The following is a 5,364-nucleotide window of genomic DNA, read 5'->3' on the forward strand; positions in this document are numbered from 1 at the left end:
TTCCGATGCACATCTGGAGGTATACTGTAATCTGTGGTCTATCCGGGTGTTGATAAAAGACAGAAATTGCATCGGGATTGAATACAACAGTCACCATGCGCACTTTCCTCCATGCGAGAAATCTCTCAAACAGTCTACGCTTTGATCGTTCCCAGGAAGACCAGTAGTAGTTTCGATTCACATCTGGAGGCATTCGGTAAACTGTGATTCTTCAAAGTGTTGATGACACACAGAAATTACGTCGTAATTGAATACAACAGTCACCATGGGCTCTTTCCTCCATGGGAGTAATGTCTCAAACAGTCTACTCCTTTATCGTTCCCTGGAAGGCAAGTAGTAGTTTCCGATGCACATCTGGAGGCATTCTGTAATATGTGGACTATCTGAGTGTAGGTGAAACGCAGAAATTGCATCGGGATTGAATACAACAGTCACCATGCGCACTTTCTTCCATGCGAGTAATGTCTCAAACAGTCTATACTTTGATCGTTTCCTCGATGACCGGTAGTAGTTTCCGATGCACATCTGGAGGCATTCTGTAATCTGTGGACCTTCAAAGGGTTGATGAAAAACAGAAATTGCATCGTGATTGAATACAACAGTCACCATGCGCATTTTCCTCCATGGGAGTAATGCCTCAAACAGTCTACGCTTGGTCGTTCCCAGGAAGACCAGTAGTAGTTTCCGATGCACATCTGGATTCAATCTGTAATCTGTGGACTATCAGAGTGTTGATGAAACACAGAAATTGCATCGTGATTGAATACAACAGTCACCATGGCACTTTCCTCCATGAGAGTAATGTCTCAAACAGTCTACGCCTTTATCGTTCCCTGGAAGACCAGTAGTAGTTTCCGATGCACGTCTGGAGGCATTCTGTAATCTGTGGACTATCAGAGTGTTGATGAAACACAGAAATTGCATCGGGATTGAATACAACAGACATCATGCGGACTTTCCTCCATGGGAGTAACGTCTCAAACAGTCTACGCTTTGATCGTTGCCTGGAAGACCAGTAGTACTTTCCGATACACATCTGGTGGCATTCTGTAATCTGTGGACTATCAGAGTGTTGTTGAAACACAGAAATTGCATCGGGATTGAATATAACAGTCACCATCCGCACTTTACTCCATGGGAGTAATGTCTCAAACCGTCTACGCTTTGATCGTTCGCTGGAAGACCTGTAGTAGTTTCGATTCACATATGGAGGCATTCTGTAATCTGTGGACATTCAAAGTGTTGATGAAACACAGAAATTGCATCGGGATTGAATACAACAGTCACCATGCGCACTTTCCTCCTTGGGAGTAATGTCTCGAAGAGTCTACGCTTTGATCGTTCGCTGGAAGGCCAGTAGTAGATTCCGATGCACATCTGGAGGCATTCTGTAATCTGTGGACTATCAGAGTGTTGTTGAAACACTTTAATTGCATCGGGATTGAATACAACAGTCACCATGTGCACTTACTTCCATGGGAGTAATGTCTCAAACAGTTTACGCTTTGATCGTTCCCTGGAAGACCAGTAGTAGGTTCCGATGCACATCAGGAGGCATTCTTTAATCTGTGGACCTTCAAAGTATTGATGAAACGCAGAAATTGCATCGGGATTGAATACAACAGGCACCATGCGTACATTTCTATATTGGAGTAATGTCTCAAACTGTCATCGCCTTGATCGCTCCCTCAAGACCAGTTGTGGTTTCCGATGCACATCTGGAGGCATTCTGTAATCTGTGGACTATCCGAGTGCTAATGAAACACAGAAATTGCATCGGGATTGAATACAACATCACCATGACCACTTTCCTCCATGGGAGTAATGTCTCAAACAGTCTAAGCTTTGATCGTTCCTTGGAAGACCAGTAGTAGTTTCCGATGCACATCTGGAGGCATTCTGTAATCTGTTCACTATCAGAGGGTTGTTGAAACACTGAAATTGCATCGGGATTGAATACAAGAGTCATCATGCGGACTTTCCTCCATGGGAGTAACGTCTCAAACAGTCTACGCTTTGATCGTTCCGTGGGAGACCAGTAGTAGTTTCCGATGCACATCTGGAGGCATTCTGTAATCTGTGGACTATCAGAGTGTTGATGAAACACAGATATTGCATCGGGATTGAATACAACAGTCACCATGCGCACTTTCCTCCTTGGGAGTAATGTCTCAAGAGTCTACGCTTTGATCGTTCGCTGGAAGGCCAGTAGTAGATTCCGATGCACATCTGGAGGCATTCTGTAATCTGTGGACTATCAGAGTGTTGTTGAAACACAGAAATTGCATCGGGATTGAATACAACAGTCACCATCCGCACTTTACTCCATGGGAGTAATGTCTTAAACAGTCTACGCTCTGATCGTTCCCTGGAAGACCAGTAGTAGTTTCGATTCACATATGGAGGCATTCTGTAATCTGTGGACCTTCAAAGTGTTGATGAAACACAGAAATTGCATCGGGATTGAATACAACAGTCACCATGCGCACTTTCCTCCTTGGGAGTAATGTCTCAAAGAGTCTACGCTTTGATCGTTCGCTGGAAGGCCAGTAGTAGATTCCGATGCACATCTGGAGGCATTCTGTAATCTGTTCACTATCAGAGTGTTGTTGAAACACAGAAATTGCAACGGGATTGAATACAACAGTCACCATGCGCACTTTCCTCCATGGGAGTAATGTCTCAAAGAGTCTACGCTTTGATCTTTCCCTGGAAGACCAGTAGATGATTCCGATACACATCTGGAGGCAGACTGTAATCTGTGGACCTTCAGAGTGTTCATGAAACACAGAAATTGCATCGGGATTAAATACAACAGTCACCATGCGCACTTTCCTCCGTGGGAGTAATGTCTCAAAAGTCTACGCTTTGATCGTTCCCTGGAAGACCAGTAGTAGTTTCCGATGCACATCTGGAGGCATTCTGTTATCTGTTTACTATCAGAGTGTTGTTGAAACACAGAAATTTCTCCGGGATTGAATACAACAGTCACCATGCTCACTTTCATCCATGGGAGTAATGTCTCAAAAAGTCTACGCTTTAATCGTTCCCTGGAAGACCAGTAGTAGTTTCCGATGCACGTCTGGAGGCATTCTGCAATTTGTGGACAATCAGAGTGTTGATGAAACACAGAAATTGCATCGGGATTGAATACAACAGTCACCACCGCACTTTCCTACGTAGGAGTAATGTCTCAAACAGTCTACGCTTTGATCGCTCCCTGGAAGACCAGTAGCAGTTTCATATGCACAACTGGAAGCATTCTGTAATATGTGGACTATCAGAGTATTGATGAAACACCGAAATTGCATCGGAATTGAATTCAACAGTCATAATGCGCACTTTCCTCCATGGGAGTAATGTCTTAAACAGTCTACGATTTGATCGTTCCCTGGAAGACCATTAGTAGTTTCGATTCACATATGGAGGCATTCTGTAATCTGTGGACCTTCAAAGTGTTGATGAAACACAGAAATTGCATCGGGATTGAATACAACAGTCACCATGCGCACTTTCCTCCTTGGGAGTAATGTCTCAAAGAGTCTACGCTTTGATCGTTCGCTGGAAGGCCAGTAGTAGATTCCGATGCACATCTGGAGGCATTCTGTAATCTGTGGACTAACTGAATGTTAAAGGAACACAGCAATTGCATCGGGATTGAATACAACAGTTACCATGCGCACTTTCCTACATGGGAGTAATATCTCAAACAGTCTACGCTTTTATCGTTCCCTGGAAAACCAGTAGTAGTTTCCGATGCACATCGCGAGACATTCTGTAATCTGTGGACCTTCAAAGTGTTGATGAAACACAGAAATTGCATCGGGATTGAATACAACAGTGACCATGCGCACTTTCCTCCATGGGAGTTACGTCTCAAACTGTCATCGATTTGATCGTTCCCTGAAGACCAATAGTAGTTTCCAGTGCACATCTGGAGGCATTCTGTAATTTCTGGTCCATCCGGGTGTTGATGAAACACATAAATTGCATCGGGTTTGAATACAACAGTCACCATGCGCACATTCCGCCATTGGAGTAATGTCTCAAACAGTCTACTCCTTTATCGTTCCCTGGAAGGCAAGTAGTAGTTTCCGATGCACATCTGGAGGCATTCTGTAATATGTGGACTATCTGAGTGTTGGTGAAACGCAGAAATTGCATCGGGATTGAATACAACAGTCACCATGCGCACTTTCTTCCATGCGAGTAATGTCTCAAACAGTCTATACTTTGATCGTTTCCTCGAAGACCAGTAGTAGTTTCCGATGCACATCTGGAGGCATTCTGTAATCTGTGGACCTTCAAAGGGTTGATGAAAAACAGAAATTACATCGTGATTGAATACAACAGTCACCATGCCCATTTTCCTCCATGGGAGTAATGCCTCAAACAGTCTACGCTTGGTCGTTCCCAGGAAGACCAGTAGTAGTTTCCGATGCACATCTGGATTCAATCTGTAATCTGTGGACTATCAGAGTGTTGATGAAACACAGAAATTGCATCGTGACTGAATACAACAGTCACCATGGCACTTTCCTCCATGAGAGTAATGTCTCAAACAGTCTACGCCTTTATCGTTCCCTGGAAGACCAGTAGTAGTTTCCGATGCACGTCTGGAGGCATTCTGTAATCTGTGGACTATCAGAGTGTTGATGAAACACAGAAATTGCATCGGGATTGAATACAACAGTCATCATGCGGACTTTCCTCCATGGGAGTAACGTCTCAAACAGTCTACGCTTTGATCGTTGCCTGGAAGACCAGTAGTAGTTTCCGATGCACATCTGGTGGCATTCTGTAATCTGTGGACTATCAGAGTGTAGTTGAAACACAGAAATTGCATCGGGATTGAATATATCAGTCACCATATACACTTTACTCCATGGGAGTAATGTCTCAAACCGTCTACGCTTTGATCGTTCACTGGAAGACCTGTAGTAGTTTCGATTCACATATGGAGGCATTCTGTAATCTGTGGACATTCAAAGCGTTGATGAAACACAGAAAGTGCATCCGGATTGAATACATCAGTCACCATGCGCACTTTCCTCCTTGGGAGTAATGTCTCGAAGAGTCTACGCTTTGATCGTTCGCTGGAAGGCCAGTAGTAGATTCCGATGCACATCTGGAGGCATTCTGTAATCTGTGGACTATCAGAGTGTTGTTGAAACACTTTAATTGCATCGGGATTGAATAAATCAGTCACCATGTGCACTTTCTTCCATGGGAGTAATGTCTCAAACAGTTTACGCTTTGATCGTTCTCTGGAAGACCAGTAGTAGTTTCCGATACACATCAGGAGGCATTCTGTAATCTGTGGACCTTCAAAGTATTGATGAAACGCAGAAATTGCATCGGGAT

Source organism: Schistocerca gregaria, unplaced genomic scaffold (genome assembly GCF_023897955.1).
Source record: "Schistocerca gregaria isolate iqSchGreg1 unplaced genomic scaffold, iqSchGreg1.2 ptg000333l, whole genome shotgun sequence".
NCBI lineage: Eukaryota > Metazoa > Arthropoda > Insecta > Orthoptera > Acrididae > Schistocerca > Schistocerca gregaria.